The 16,804-nt window shown below is 46.8% G+C and overlaps 1 pseudogene; it reads right to left on the bottom strand.

The window, feature by feature from the left end:
- Positions 1-14,276: 14,276 nt before the first annotated feature.
- LOC131402450 (actin-like protein 9) lies at positions 14,277-15,550 on the bottom strand (annotated as a pseudogene).
- Between the last annotated feature and the right edge of the window lie 1,254 nt (positions 15,551-16,804).

The following is a 16,804-nucleotide window of genomic DNA, read 5'->3' as shown; positions in this document are numbered from 1 at the left end:
ATTTTAGGTTTGTATTAAAGAAGACTCTAGAAATATTGAGACTGATGCTGATGGAAAGAAGGAATTGTCAGGAATGTAAAGTGAGAAGGAACTAGACAAAGAGCTCATATGAGACTTAAATTTAAAAAGGAAGAGAGAGATCTTTTTCCCCCCTCTGAGGCCAAAGTAAAGTATGAGATAATGAACAGAAAGTTAAAGAAAAAGAAAAGGAGGTCCACGAGGAGGCTCATACTAAACGTTTTTGGCCTTCTTGTCGGAAAAAAGGGCATTTTACAAATATCTCTGATGGATATTTCCTAATGTAATACTCCAAACTGTCAAGCCACAGGCCAGAGAGGTTCCTGACAAAGACTCATATATACCTAGTGCTCACCTGGAGAGGTGCCTGGGAGAATTCCTCTTTCCTCTGTCCTCGCTTTATTTTCTTGCTCCAATTCGGAGAGCAGACTAGGTTTATCAACTTGATTCCCTATACATGGAGAAAAGACATATGATGTAGGGGACTCTGCATGGGACAAGAAGCCTCACCATGGAACTGAGGCCCATACTTCTATAGATGAGCAGGTGTGACTTTAGGAGCAGCAGTACAATTATCCTTAAATTCTAACAAATATAGTAAAACTATCTTTCACCAAGAAAAAAAAATGCAAGCATCCTCAGTCAATATCCAGGGTGACGGGGGATAACTGGTCCCAGAAGTTCATGCCCAGTTTCAAATACAGACTTAAAAGCCCCAAAGCTTTTATCCATGGAGAACATGAAGTCAGGGCAAGGAGTAGATCTTCAGTTGATAGGGAAGGCATTAGACCACAAGCTCCAGGATGGTAGGGACCTAATTCCCTAATTCCTAATTCCTAGCACAGACCTCATTCACCACCATATTCCTAATTCCTAGCACAGACCCAGGAACATAAAGGTGCTTAAGAAAGACTTGTGAGAAGTGATGTCAGTGACAATGGTGGAGTAGGTAACTCTCAACGTCCAACACTCTACAAAACACCAGCAAATAAACTGGTAAAAACTGTCGGAATCAACTTGATTGGAACATTGGAGAGTTATAAAAAGTTTACAGCAACCAGAATAATGCTTAATCAAAACAAAAGTGAATTTGGTAAGAGAGCTCTGTGACAATTTAACTGACCCTGGCCCATCACCTGTTCCCCACCATGGCAGTCACCTTGAAGACAGCAGCCTGTGTTCCTACTACTGGAGGGAGCAGAACGGATTTTATTCTCAAAGAGCTGTGGTTGCTTGTTTTGACCTGTCTGGTGGCTCCCTGAATGACTGGCTCAAAGGGCTTGCTTTTATTTTGTCTAACTCCAAACTCTCTGAGTGCTGAGGTGGCTATGAAGGGTGGAGGGCTGGGGCATGTGCCAAACACATTTAAATGTATTAGCCACTGCTGCCTGGGGCAAGGGAAAACCATTGAACCAAACAAAAGACTAACCAAAAAGTCTAAGAGGAAAGCAGGGAATAAGATGTTTTGGACAAAAAAAGGCTTCGAAAAGCTCCCACATGTTCCTAGGTATACGTAAGACCATGCACATACCCAGGGCTGGGTGCATGCTCTGAAAAGACCTGAGAAGGCACTAAGCCCTCACCTTTGATTGACCTTCCTGCTCTGCACAAGCAGGAAGTGAAGGCTAAGACAGAGTTGGCAATCGCCTGATTGAGTTTTGAAAGCACGCTCCAAAATATACACAGAGACCGTCTGCAAAGACTGTGCGTTTTTGGGTTCTAGGTATTTAAGGAAATCTCTGACAAATCACTAGCTGGCCATTAAGCTAAGAAAACAGAGACTTCAGTGGCCACACATGACTAATACAGACATTGCAAAATTAGTTCAGAAATGTCACCAAACAAACAACACCAACTACAACAAGCAACAACAACAAAACTTAGGGATGGGGGGAAATCTGATTTACAGAATTGCCAGACTATAATGCCAAACGTCCAGTTTTCAACAACAAAAAAAATGAGTCATGCAAAGAAACAAAAGTGCTTGGCCCATTACAGGAAAAGGAAATTAACAGAAATTGTCCCCAAAGAAGGGACTTTCCAGACAAAGACTTCAAATCAACTATTTTAATTATGCTCAAAGAGATAAAGGAAACCATGTACAAAGAACTAAAGGAAATGGAACTCTTACCAAATAGAGACCATCAAAAAGATAGAAATTATTGGGGCTTGCCCGGTGGTGTAGCAGTTAAGTGCGCGTGCTCCATTTCGGTTGCCCAGGGTTCGCAAGTTCGGATCCCGGGCGCGCACCGACACACCGCTTGTCAAGCCATGCTGTGGCGGCGTCCCATATAAAGTAGAGGAAGATGGGCACGCATGTTTTCCCAGAGCCAGTCTTCCTCAGCAAAAAAGAGGAGGATTAGCAGATGTTAGCTCAGGGCTGGTCTTCCTCACACACAAAAAAATAAACAAAGTTCTGAAAGAAAACAAACTGTCACCCACAAATTCTATATGCAGCAAAAGTCTCCTTCAAGAAAGTGAAAAGGAAATCCATAGAATGGGAGGAAATATTTGCAAATCATATGTTTGATAAATGTCTAGCATCCAGAAGATATAAAGAACTCTTACAACTCAACAACAAAAAGACAAACAACCCTGTTCCCCCTAAAATGGGCAAAAGACTTGAATACACATTTTACTAAAGAAGATATAGAAATGGCCAACAAGCATAAGAGAAGATGATTCTTATCTCATTATTCTTTAGGGAAATGCAAATAAAAGCCACATTGAGATATATACCACTTCACATCTATAAGGACGGCTTTCATAAAAAAAAAAAAAGGAAAATAAACAAGTGTGGTTAAGAATGAGGAGAAATTGGACCCCTCACATATTGTGGGAGGGAATGTAAATGCTGCACAGGTACTCTGCCAAACAGTTTAGAGATTCCTCAAAAAGTTAAAACATAGAATGACTATATGACCCAGTAATTCCATTCCTAAGTTTATACCTGAAAGAACTGAAAACAACTGTTCAAGGAAAAATTTGTACATGAATGTTCGTAGCAGCACTATTCACAATAGCTAAAATGTCCATCAACAGATGAGTGGATACACAACAAGTGGTATATATGCACAATGGTATACATTCAGCCATAAAAAGGAACGAAGCCTGATACACACTACAACATGGATGAATCTTAAAAACATTACGCTGAACAAAAGAAGCCAGACACCAAAGGCCATATATTGTATGATTCATTTATATACAATGTCCAGAATAGGTAAATCCACAGAGACAGAAAGTAAATTAGTGGTAGCCAGTGGCTGGGGGTAGGCAGGACTGGGGAGTAATTACTTAATGATCATGGGTATGATAAAAGGGTTCCGGAATTATAGAGTGGTGATGGTTGCACAAGACTGTGACATTATTAAAAGCCACTGAACTGTATATTTAAAATAGTTAAAATGGTCAGTCTTTCTGTTTTGTGAATGTTACATGAATTAAAAAAAGCCTTGTTACCTGAGTCAATAAATAAATGCAGGAATGATGTCAGGCTTACCAAGAGACGCGAGGTTCCTGCAGTTTTCCAGCATCACATCCCTGTACAGTGTTCTCTGAGAAGCATCCAGCAATGCCCACTCTTCCAGGGTGAACTCCACAGCCACATCCTCGAAGGTCACCAAGTCTTAAACCATCACAAACATCATGGCTTAGCCAAGGACCACCCTCACCAATGTTGACAGGAAAAGGGCCGAGGATGACAGAACTAGGGAAGAGGAACCCAAAACACACGATGTCCGGGCAGGTACTGAGCTCTGCTCTCCTTTGCTTCCAGGCTCAGCCCTCAATGCTCGTCTCCTGTCTACTTACTTCCACCCACTCCCAAGGTTAGATGCATGTCCACCACATACACGGTTGTCTTTTTCCAGTAAGACTGTGGGCTCTGTAATCTTATTTCTCTCAATCTCCAAGGTTGACAGGCTGGGACACTGCAGAAAACAGAGAAATACTCACTAGTAGCCGTCATAAATTACTTGAGTACAGGACACGGTCATGTCTTTCCTTTAAAAGTCTCAGCAGAACACAATATAGACGGTGACCCCGGAGGAAGCTTTGAAAATGTAAAAAATGTTGACATAGGCTGACATTTTCTGGGCAGCCCCTCACCCTCCATCAGATGCTCGGAGATCCTGGGATGCCTGAGGACCTGGTTTGCCTGTGAGGCTCCAGGCCACAAAAGATAAGTCCAATTTCTGGTCAAAAGAATAATTATCTGGAGAAAGGAGTATCTGACTTACCAGTAACCAGCTTGCCAGGAAGCCATGAACAAGACCTTCCTCCTCTGTGCATCTTCTCCGAGGAGAGGCTGGGTACAGGGGAGACTGAGCTGGAGAAGAAGGAAGGAGTCACAAGAATCCAGGGATGCCCTCTGTTCACAGATTATTCCCATTTCACAGATAAAGAAATTGAGGTTCAGAGGGACATCATTGTTACTTCATCAAGTTTATAGAAGGAATTAGAGGTAAAATTCATAAAATCCCACACACTCACCACACAGGTGACATCTCCACAGACACTCAAACCACTGAAGTCCCAAATCCCAAGAACCACATAATCAGATATCAGTGACCTCAGGGATCCTGGGGCTCCACTCCCACCTCCCCTGCTCAGCCCCCTCCCCTGTGGTGCAGGGGCCTTTAGCGCCTGGACTCTGAGGGCTGTAAGGACCCAAGAACTTAGCACAAGTTGGGGACAGAACCATGGCCGCCATCCTGTGATTCAGTAAATGTTCGTGAACAACAGGGCAGTGGAGAACCAGGATGCTCCTCCTCTTATCCCCACAGAGCACTCAGGACAGGGCCCTGGAATAAATGGGAAAATACAAAGTATTCACAGCCTCTCTCCCTCTCTAGGTTACTGAGGACGAATCTGTCTTAGCCCGTCCGTCATGTCCTCCTTCAGACATAATATATTTGATACTGGGCCTTTATTTTGCTTAGCAGGTGATGAACTCAGGGCCATGTGATGGCAAAACTTGTCTTCTTCTGCCCCAATGGTATGACCAATACATTACTGCTCCCCCCATTTTAAGTCCTTGGCTTCCCTGAGTCTCAGGGCACATTCTTCCCATCCGCGTGGTTGTCTCAATCACAGTCCCAGCTACAACCCCTGTTCACGGAGACTTTGGCACCTGACTCCCATTGTTATTTCAACCTCCAGTCCCACCTCACTTGGATGATGTCAGCGTCCATGAGGATGAGTCTCACAGTATTAGGAGTTTGTCCCCATCCATCTTGGCCACACATTTCCATGGGCACCACCCCAGGCTTTGTCATCACCTAACACTGCTCTACCATCTAGAACACTAGTTCAGAAACTTCTCTCTCTGAACCCAAATTCCCAAACATCTACCCTGCTGACTCATTTCCTCCTCTCAGGACATGTGTTCTACCACACATGGCTCCAGTCTACCCACTCTCCTACTTTATTGTTGTCCATCTACTACCTTCTCTCCTCACTTCATACTTACCCAACTTGTATTTCACTGTCTCTCATTTCAACATATTTCCTTATCCCTACCCCCTATCTTCACTCTGGCACAGCAGAACTCCAACCAAGCATGATTCCAATAATCTGCCTGCTCCATGGCAACATCTGGGCAGGCCACCCTGCACAAGAGATGTCACGTTGCCACCTCCAGAAAAACATGGTCTCCACCACGCAAAGAGCTCTTGACACTGTAGGACAATCCCACAAGTCTCTGAAGCTTCCTATTCATCATACCTTGTCTAATGTCTCTAAATCTCTCACATGCTCACCTTTTCCCCTATGGTAACCAGCTTCCTAAATAGCCCTCAATGATTCGAGCCTCCTGGTTGTCACACTCACATCGAATTAGGGCTGACCTGTGTGACCAACAGAATATTGTGGAGGTGACTTCTGAGGCTAGGTCTTAGAAAGCACTGTAGCTTCTGCCTTGTTCTCTTGGACTGCTGGCTCTAAGGGAAGCCAACTGCCATGTTGCAAAGACACTCAAGCATCCTGGTTGGGAGACCTACGTGGAGAAGAACTGAGGCCTCCAACAGCCAGCACCACCGTGCCAGCATGTGAGTGAACCACCTTGGAAGTCAGTCCTTCAGATGACGGCAGCCCCAGCTGATATCTTGATGTGAACTCATGAAAGTCCCTGAGACAGAACCTTCCAGCTAAGCTGCTCCTGAATTCCAGAACCACAAAAACTGTGAGATGACACATGGTTATTGTTTTAAGTCACTAAGGTTTGGGATAATTTGCTATGCAGCAATAGATATCGATGAATACACTCTGACTTTCAGCAGATGGTCTTGCCTCTTACTTCTCAAAGCAATCATCCTAAGGAGTCCATTTTCCTGTCTTGTCACCAAAATCACAACCTACGCCACGGTTTCCTCCCTCTCCTGTTACAAACCAGGAGCCGTCTCCCCTTCTCTGTAAGGCCGTGCTCTGCAGCTCTGTTCTTTGCTCCATCCCGCCTGCCTTTTTAGGATCTGAAGCCTATCGATGATCTCTTATCTACCCTTCCCCTTCCAGCTCTCCCACTCTACTGGACTCTTCCTCCCACCATTTCAACCCTATGCAGTATTTGTAGCGGGGAAATAAACCTATCCTAAGAGCATAGTTTTTTTTCCAGTTACTTCTCAGTCTCTCTCCCTCATCACTGCCAAAGTGTTTGCATTCTGTGTCTCATTTCCTCATGTTCCCAACACAGGACACTCTGGTTTCCACCACTTCCATTTCAAGGACAACACTCTTGGTAGAATCATCAATGATCTTAGTCACAGAACAGAGATGTAGATGGTAAATACTGATACTATTTCTTATCTTTCAGATCAATAAAAATCCTTTGTTGGAAAGTCTGTCTGGAAAGGCACTTTCATACACTGTTGGGGTACAACTCCTACAGAAGAAAATTTACCATAATTAAGCAAAACTGCAAAAATATTTATCCTTTCTCCATCATTCCCACTACTAGGAATCCATCTCAAAGATACAGAAATACTAAAATATTCCTCTAAGACTGTTCACTGTGACATTATTTATAACAGCAAAGAAGTAGAAACAACACAAATGACCATCAATAGGGAACTGGTTGAATAAACTATGGGATATTCACCTAGTGAAGAATCATGCAGCCATTAAAAAGTGATAAGATCTCTAGGTAGTTATAGAGATAATTATCCCCAATAAATATAAGGAGAAAAACATCAAGGTACAAAAGTGTATGCAATGATTCCTTTTTAAAAGAAGGGAAAGGCGGGGATATATACATATGTATATGTATACATATAAACGTATATACATTTGCATTTTATATGTATATGTATTGTATGTAATTGTATGTAAAATACAAATGTATTTTATATAATACATATATATATATAAATATATGTACATATATACACACATATATTTTGCATATGTATATTTTTACATATACACACACCTATTTTCTTATATTTGCAAAAGAAACGCTGAAAAGATAAAACAAATGAATACAAACGGTAACCAAGAAGGGTAGGACAATAATTGAGAAGAGGAGACAGGAATTGAATTTAGAATTGCCTAAATATGGCTCATTATACAGTTTTGACTTCGGAACCATATTTTAAAAATACAACCACAATCCTCAAAATGGAAAACAAATAACTCAATGAACCGAATTTGCATATAAATTGGAAACAGGACTACAACAGAGTTTGAAAAAGAATGCTTTCACGGGACTTTAAAACTAAGTATATTGCTAAATCAGCTGGTTTCCTACTGAAGGACATTTGAGTTGTTTCTCTTCTTTTGCTGTTGGAAATAATGCTTCTGTGAATAACCATCGTGTGTAGATGTGGTCTTGTATTTTGGGAGGTTTACATTCAGAGTATATTTCCAGAAGCGGGATTGCTACGTAAAGACAGCGACTCTTCTGGGTGTAATTTTTTATATACACTGAAGGAGAATATCATTAAGTAAATAAATTAATGCTATTCAGAGGCAATAGTTTTAGTATAACATATAAGAGATTAATATAAAATCAAAGAAAATTAAGCAAAAAACCACTGTAAAGTTAAATCGAATTAGAAATATCATGTTAAACTCATGATTTAAAAATTACGTATTCTCTACTGCAGAAATTGATAAAAGAAACCTTAACTAAATTGGAATCAGGAAGGCCTGTAGTGGGAGCTCTCACACCCTCTCACGTATTGTCAATTACACCAAACAGGAAGTGACAGAGACTTGTGTCTTGGACATGAAGTAAAACTGCTTTATTACTGAAGCAAGATTTCTTTTTCCACCTGACAACATCCTAGCCAATGAGAAACATCACAGCTCAACCAACGAAAAACGTCGCAGCTCAACCATCGAGAAACGCTGCAGCTCAGCCATCGAGAAACACCGCAGCTCAGCCAACCAGAAACGCCGCAGCTCAGCCAACCAGAAACGTGGCAGCTCAGCCATCGAGAAACGCGGCAGCTCAGCCATCGAGAAACGCGGCAGCTCAGCCATCGAGAAACACTGCAGCTAAGCTAACCAGAAACGTGGCAGCTCAGCCATGGAGAAACGCCGCAGCTCAGCCAGTGAGAAGCCTTTGCTGCCTTGACCTTTACTTCCCCCAATGGATTTTCCTTTAGAACAGCCCCTCCTTACTCCTGCTCTTCTCTATAAAAGCAGCTCCCCTCCTTTCTTTTCTGGATTTGCCTGTGGTTTGCCATAGCATGTATATCCTGAATTGCAATTCTTTTGGCTATTCCCAAATAAATTCAATTTCAGATGAAATAACAGGCAAATTTGCTTTTTAAGTTGACGCTACTATATCCACTGAAAGGTCTTAGAAGCAATGATACTCCAGAGGCACTGAGCATACCTAGTGTCCAGCTCTTCGTTTTTAAGACTATTTACCACTAAAAAGAGCAAAGTACTCTATGCACTAATAATAGAAAAATCTCCAGTATATGTTAAAGGAAAAAAGGCAGAGAAAAATGCATAGAGTACTACAATGTTTTGTATAAGTAAAAGGGGAAATGAAAATATATTTGCTTGCATTTACTTAAAGAAAATCCAGAACGGTAAGAATGCATGATAAACCAATCAAAGTAATTACCTATAGGTGGCTAGAGGAAGGAGAATGGGATGGAAAGAAAACAAGGTGAGGGCAAGACTTTGTAAGGTATATCTTTTTATATCACCTTAGTTTTGGACCAAATGCAAAGAAGAATTCTAATTAGATTTTAAACATTTGAGTATTTTATAAAAAGTCGAGTAATTTCATTTTTAACCCGAAAGTCTTCCTGACTCCTTGTGGTGACAACCCAAGCCCAGGAAAGCCCACTGGCAGGTCTTCTGCACAGCGGAGGCTGATGGAACCTGTCGGTACCAGGTCCACACGTTACTCACCTGCTCACACAGAAATCCGAGGATCAACGAGGACAGGTGGACCCTGAGCCTGGTTTCACCTCAAACTTGAGCTCCATGGATGCTTTTCTTGGCTGAGGGGGGAAAAAAGCACAGAGATTGCTTTTGAGACCTTTTATAGGGAGTAATACAGCTGATGGATGGAAAGCCACCCCATTCACTTTTCTTTTTTGGATTTACTGATTTAACTGTAACTGTTGGCTGAGACTGGATTTTCCCGATTCCTATCCAGACACCTGCTCCCCACTTAGTAAACTCAGTGAATAAAGGAGACACAATCGCTGTCCCTCAAATGTCGTCTGAGAGTAAGACAGTGACATTAGACATCTTTCGCATGTCCTGTCCTCCATGGTACATCCCAAGTGATGCACTGTGGTTTTCTTAGATTTCAGCCCAGAGCTGGGCACATAGTGGGTGGTCAATGCATGTTTGTAGAATGAATGCGTGAATGACTTAAAACCAGAAGTGGAAGAAATTGGGGACGGTGGGCTTGGGAGAGAGTAGACTCCAGGGGTGTGTGTGAATACGGGTGGGGGGACCTCTCTGGTGCTCTCAGTGCCCCGGGTAGGGGAGTGGCAAGCAGAGAGCACAGAGGTTTACCTACAACTCCTGGAAGGAGGTGGGATTTCTAACAACAGACTTGAGGTAGTGAGCTTGCCACCCCTGAGAGTGTGCAAATGGGAGGGGCACATTTCTGGAGAGTTCTAGGGGAAATTTCTGTCCCAGGGAAGGTTTGGGGCTGGGGGAACCTTAGTCTGGTCTAAATGAGAGCCCTTTGGGTTTGTCAGCAGCCCAAGAGTGGTGGGGATTTGTGCATCCTCCTCACTTCCAGTTGCATATGGGACTCAGCTTGTCCCACATCCCTTCTGTGTGCATGTGGCTGGCAGCGCCCTGACCCCGTGGTGCGGGGTGGGTCTCCTTTGAGCTCTGGGATGCAGTCGTCATGGTTCTAAATTTGGTGCAGCCCTCAGCCCCTTGAGCTTGGAGGTGCTGCCCCCTGGTGAGAAGAAAAAGCAGTTCCTCCTCATCACTTTGTAACCTTTCGGGGGTTCTTGTTTTGGGTTTTTCATATATCTTCTGACATCCTTTTTTTTTTTTTTTTTGTGAGGAAGATCTGCCCTGAGCTAACATCCTTTGCCAATCCTCTTCTTTTTGCTGAGGAAGATTTGCCCTGGGCTAACATCTGTGACCATTTTCGTCTACTTTATACGGGATGCCGCCACAGCATAGCTTGACAAGCGATGTGTCGGTGTGCGCCCGGCATCCGAACCTGCGAACCCCGGGCCTCCGAAGTGGACCGTGCACACTTAACTGCTTGCACCACCCCGCTGGCCCCTTGACATCTTTTTGTTTTGTTTTTGTTTTTTGTTTTTCCATTTTTTTAAATCTTTTGTTTATTGCAGTAACATTGGTTTATACCATTGTAAAACTTTCAGGTGTACATCATTATACTTCTATTTCTGCATAGATTACATCATGTTCACCACCAAAATACTAATTACAACCCATCACCACACACATGTACCGAATTATCCCTTTCACCCTCCTCCCTCCCCCCTTCCCCTCTGGTAACCGCCAATCCAATCTCTGTCCCTATGTGTTTGTTTATTGTTGTTATTATCTACTACTTAATGAAGGAAATCATACGGTATTTGATCTTCTCCCTCTGACTTATTTCACTTGACATCTTTTTTTATATATATTTATTTATTTTTTATTGCGGTGACATTGGTTTATAACATTGTATAAATTTCAGGCATACATCATTATACTTCTATTTCTGCATAGATTACATCATGTTCACAACCCAAATACTAATTACAATCCATCACCACACACATGTGCCTAATCCCTTTCGCCCCACTCACTTCCCCCTTCTGCTCTGGTAACCACCAATCCAATCTCTGTCTCTCTGTGGTTGTTCATTGTTGTTTTTATCTTCTAGTTATGAGTGAGATCATACGGTATTTGACCTTCTCCCTCTGACTCATTTTGCTCAGCATAATACCCTCTACGTCCATCCATGTTGTCACAAATGGCTAGATTTCGTTGTTTCTTATGGCTGAGTAGTATTCTATTGTGTATATACACCACATTTTCTTTATCCATTCATCCCTTGCTGGGCACTTAGGTTGCTTCCAAGTCTTGCTATTGTGAATAATGCTTCAATGAAAACAAGGGTGTATGTATCTTTACACATTGGTGTTTTCATGTTCTTTGGATAAATACCCAGCAGTGGAATAGCTGGGTCGTACGGTAGTTCTATTCTTAATTTTTTGAGGAATCTCCATACTGTTTTCCATAGTGGCTGCACCAGTTTGCACTCCCACTAGCAGTGTATGAGAGTTCCTTTCTCCCCACATCCTCTCCAACACTTGTTTCCTGTCTTGTTAATTATAGTCATTCTGATGGGCGTGAGGTGATATCTCATTGTAGTTTTGATTTGCGTTTCTCTGATAGTTAATGAAGTTGAACATCTTTTCATGTGCCTGTTGGCCATCTGTATACCTTCTTTGGAGAAATGCCTGTTCAGGTCTTTTGCCCATTTTTCAATTCGGTTGTTAGTGTTTTTTGTTGTTGAGCTGTATGAGTTCTTTATATATTTTGGAGATTAACCTTGGGGGTTCTTGCTGATTCTACAGGTTGAGGCCGCCTGTGTGGGCCGGGAGTGGGTAACACAGCACAGGGGGTCCAACTCGCATGTTTCTGAACTGGGGATCTTGGCTTGTCTGCGGGGCAGTCCCCCCAGCTGAGGACCACCATCTGGCCCAGGATGGGGCTGGAGACACTGCCCACTCCCCAGGACACCATGGGACAGGGTGGGTGGGGATAGCCAGAGCATTCACCCACCCCCATTGTCTGATGGCAGATGTGACAGATGGGTGGGGTGGGCTCAGCGCTCCACAGATAAACGAGTTTCCACTCTGGAAAATTCCTGCATAAGAATGATGCTGGCAAGTGAGTCAGAGACAGAGACTCAGGGAGAGACAGAGACAGAGAGAGCCTGTGGGAGATGCTTAGTGAACAGGGACTGGTTGAAGGAATGAAGAATGAATGGTTCCTTGGACTGAGAGAAGAGAGGACTCAGCATCTATGTGGATAAGCTCTGGCAGCTCGTGCTTGTTTTGTTGGTAAACTGGGAGGATGTGTCTTGGGAGACATGTCCAGGCTGCTGGCCAGGGGTCCTGACGTCTGTGGGGCTGGATGATGGTGTGAGGCAGAGGATCCTGCCTTCAGCAGGGGCCCAGCGTGGCTGAGGATGAGGACAAAGGGAGGAGACAGTTGGGAAGATGCCCAGCTTCCCTATCCTGAGAGGCTGGACTCCCTCTCCAGGCCCCCGCAGGGACAGGATGGGATGGGAGAGGCCTCATAGGGCATCCTCAACGCAGGTCCCAAAGAAAGCTCCTGGGGTGTGTGTCCCAGGAAGAGGCTGAGCGAGGTCTGGGGAGATGGAATGAACTTGGAATGAATTACAAGCAGAATGGAGGGAGATGGGGGTGGACAGCTGGGTCATGGTGGCGTGGGTGGCCCTTGGGAACATCACTGGCCATTGGTGTCTCAACCAATGGGATGGGACCTGGGGGGGGGGTTCCTGGGCGTCTGAAAACCCCAGGGTGGGGTGTCCTGGGGGTTCATCATGAGGTGACCCTGGGAGAGTGTATTTGGGGAGGGAGTTGGGAGGTCAGAACACAGGGGAGGGACCTAGGGCATTAGTGGGGTCATCATGGGATGGTCCTGGGGGCCAAAGCCTTCCTGGGAGGATTCCAGGGCTGAGGACTGGGGTCAGGAGGTGCACTGAGAGACAGACCATGCAGGGGTATTTTCAGAGGGATGCAGAATAAGGGGCTGGGCTGAGAGCAGTGGCGTCATCCTGAGGGTTTGGGGTTTCAGAATGTGGTGTTCTTTGGGGGTACGAATGGGGGATGGGTTGTGGGAGCACTTGGATGGAAGGAGTCTAGGGGAGCAAACTGAGGGGAGGGCAGAGTTTAGGGGAGGGGCAACTTGGGGCATGGGATTTGGACGAGGGATCCTTTAGTGGGCCATTAAAGGGGAGACCCCTGATGGTCAGAACTTGGATTTTTGTGGTGAATGTGGGGTTTCAGCACTTGTGGGGAGAATTTTGGGGGTGCTCATATTATCAGAGTATAGGAGAACTTTGGATAAACAGCCAAGAGAAAACCAATGAGGGGGTGGATTTGAGGTGCTTAGAACCAGGGATGTCTTGGGAAGTGGATCTCGGGGGTATGTTTGGGGGGATTAGAAATTGGGGGCAGACTATGAGGGTGCACCTAGGGGTTGCAACACTCATGGAAAGATTCTGAGAGGGGGTTTGGAGCGCCCAGTGCAGTTCCTTGGAGAGGAACAGGGTATGGGGGTGGGTTGAGGATCCTTGATGGACATGGCAAGGGGGTGAATTGGGGAGCTTAGAGCCCAGAGGAATCTTGGGGCACTATATATCAAAAGAAATAGGTGATGGAGGGGAGATTAGGGGTTAGAATCTGGGGATGTCTTGGGGGTGGGCTTGGGTGGGGCCCCAACCTGAGAGTGCCCTGGGGGACACAGATCATGGAGACGGGTTTGACAGGGTGAGGACATGGTGGTGTGTTGGGCCTTGATCCTGGGGGAGGTGGGTTTAGGGAATCAGAACTGGGGTCTCTCCCGGGATGGACAATGGGAGGTGAATTAGGACAGGGCAGAACCAAGGATGTCTTTGGAGGCAGATCTTGGTGGGTTGGGTGTGTGGGGTCAGAGCAAGGCGAGTCTGGGTGGGTCCAGGAGTGGACGAGGCAGGAATCTGAGGGAAGGGAGGACAGAGCCGGCTGGGTAGTGGAAGCTTTACTGCCCACAACACTCCCCACCCCTGCTCCGGGTCAGTAGCACTTTCGGTACACGATGTGGGGGCCCTGCTCCTCGTACTCCTCCCGCAGGACCCAGCAGGACTGGAAGGCGCGCAGCGAGGCCAGGACGGAGCCCGCGATCCACACCGAGAAGCTCCTGCTGGGCCGGGCCGTCACCACCGCGCGGGCCTCGCAGGGCAGACCGCGCGGCAGCTCCGCGCGGAAGCGGCCCTCAAACCCCGCGAAGAGCGAGGAGCCCCCGCAGAGCAGCACGTTCTGGGCCACGTCCGCCCGCACCTCCAGGGGCACCTTGAGAAAACCCCGTGTGGCCATGGTGGGGAGGCTCACAGGCGACAGCCCTGGGATCGCGGGCGGGCTGAAGAGCAGCTCCGGGCACTGGAACAGCTCCTTGCCCAGCGTGACCGTCCGACCGGCAGCTCCAGCCTCTGCCGGTCTTCCTGCTCGGGCCGGGCCTGCTCCTGGAGCAAGTCGGCCGCCACATAGCAGTAGCGATGCTTAATGTCCTCCACCGTGTCCAGGTCCTGCTGGCCCAGCTGCACGCCGGAGCCGAGCAGCATCTCCGCCAGGAAGGCCGTCAGGTGGGTGCCTGCCAGGTCCAGGCGCTCCGTGGCGTGGGGCAGGCTGTAGCCCTGGAAGACCGGCACCGTGGAGGTGACGCCGTGGCCCGTGTCCACCACCAGCCCGCTGACCCGCCCGTGCGCGTAGACGGACAGCACGGACTGGGAAGCCACGTACATGGCGGGGGAGCGCAGCGACTCGAAGGCCACCTCCACCAGCTTCTCGCGCTTGGTGGTGGGGCTGAAGGGCGGGTCTGAGAAGAGCAGCGGGTGGTCCTGGCTGGCCACGCGGAGGTCGTGCTCCAGCAGGTGGCGCCAGATGAGCTGGGCCGCGCTCCAGTCCACCACGATGCCGCTCCGCACCGGCTGCACCAGCGTCACCTCGGGGCGCGCGCGCGCGCGCGCGCGGCCTCGCCGATGAACGTCTCCAGCGCCTGCTGCCCGGTGGGGGCCGGCTTCTGGGGCTGGCAGCCCACGATGGTGGCCACGGTGTAGGTGGGCCGCACCTGCCCCGCGAAGCCCCCTTACAGGTGCCTGTGCCCATGTCGATGACCACCGCTCCGGTCTTTGGTGGCAACCTGTCGCCCACCGTGCTGGTAGCGTCCTGCTGCAGGGTCTTGTTTCCCGGGGTTGAGCAGGGGGTCAGGCCAGGCTTGGGGGCCTCTGGGGAGGACTGAGACTCCAAGGGGTTGGAGTGATTTGCATCCATGGCTGCAGGTGGCCGAGTGGGCTGCTTGGCAAAGCTGACCCGTTTCCTCTAGGGTGTAGAGGTGTGGGGGGAAAAGGTGAGGCCGGGCCTGTGGCAGGCACAGGCAGAGAGGGAGAGGGGCCGGCCAGTGGTCTGTGACATCACCCTGCCCTCTGCCCCCTTTAGAAGACGTCACAATGAAGGGGTGGGGATAGGGCCCCTCCCTGTCCCAGAAAGCTCCCAGGACACTCATCTATTCTGCATTCCCGTCAAAGTGCCAAATTCGGAGGAGGAGGATAGAGGGTGCCTGAGGAGGGATGTCTGACCCAGCTCCCTGATCCAGAACCCAGTAAGACCCAGGAATCTGTCTCTTGGGGCCTTATCTTGAAGTTATTCACATTGTAGTATGAGAGAGCTGGCCACAGGCCTCCTTAGAATATTAAAATATTAATCCTTATAATAGTCATCGGAAGGTGATCAGCTAGTGTGGCTTTCTTGTTTCCAAGAGGAAACAGAAACCAGCTTCAGGAGGAGGCAAGGAGAGGCACAGAGACCCCTGTACTAGGTTCTTTGACTCTTCTGCTCTTCCCACTGCCTGGAACAGCCTCTGTGCCCCCTTCCTGCAAAGCAGACGTTTGCCTCTTCCAATCTCAGTGGGACACTACCTCCTCCTAGAAGCCTTCCCTGATTTCCACTCCCTCTCTCTACTACATGGTGGCAGTGTGGGGTGTCTTCCTTCTCTCTAGGGATTTTCTCTGCTTCCCCTTGGTGGGGAGGGGGCATCCATGGGGCTACCAAAAGGGGCTTTCAGTACAGATAAAAGGTGGTTGCATGTGAGAGGAAGTAATAGTCTTGACTAAGGAGAGCAGGCTGGACAATGGATCAGGAGAGTTGCTTCAAAACCTGTTTTTGGTGGTGGTAGGTATCACCTGTTACAACAAATAACAAATTAAAAATTTGTGTGTGTGTGTTTGTGTGGAGTGCTAGAAATCATCATGACTAGTGCTAAATGTGCCGTGGAGATATCGAGCTGAGAGAGACTTCATTTCCTAGTTGTGTCTAGATTTATTACCGTGGCCAGAGAGCAGGGTTGAGTTTTTATTAAATTAATTAATCAATCAATTAATTATTTGTGTGTGTGGCCATTTTGAAATGTTCATTTACTCAGCCATTTATTGAGGGTCCAGGGGCTTTTATTTCCTCCAGCTTTATTGAGATGTAATTGACATACAAGATTTTGAAAGTTTACGGTGTACAACATGTTGATTTGATACACTTATGTATTGCAAAATGAT

This window comes from Diceros bicornis, unplaced genomic scaffold, assembly GCF_020826845.1.
Source record: "Diceros bicornis minor isolate mBicDic1 unplaced genomic scaffold, mDicBic1.mat.cur scaffold_108_ctg1, whole genome shotgun sequence".
Taxonomy (NCBI): Eukaryota; Metazoa; Chordata; class Mammalia; order Perissodactyla; family Rhinocerotidae; genus Diceros; species Diceros bicornis.
The sequence above is the reverse complement of the archived record's forward strand: the minus strand, read 5'-3'. Positions and strand labels throughout refer to the sequence as shown.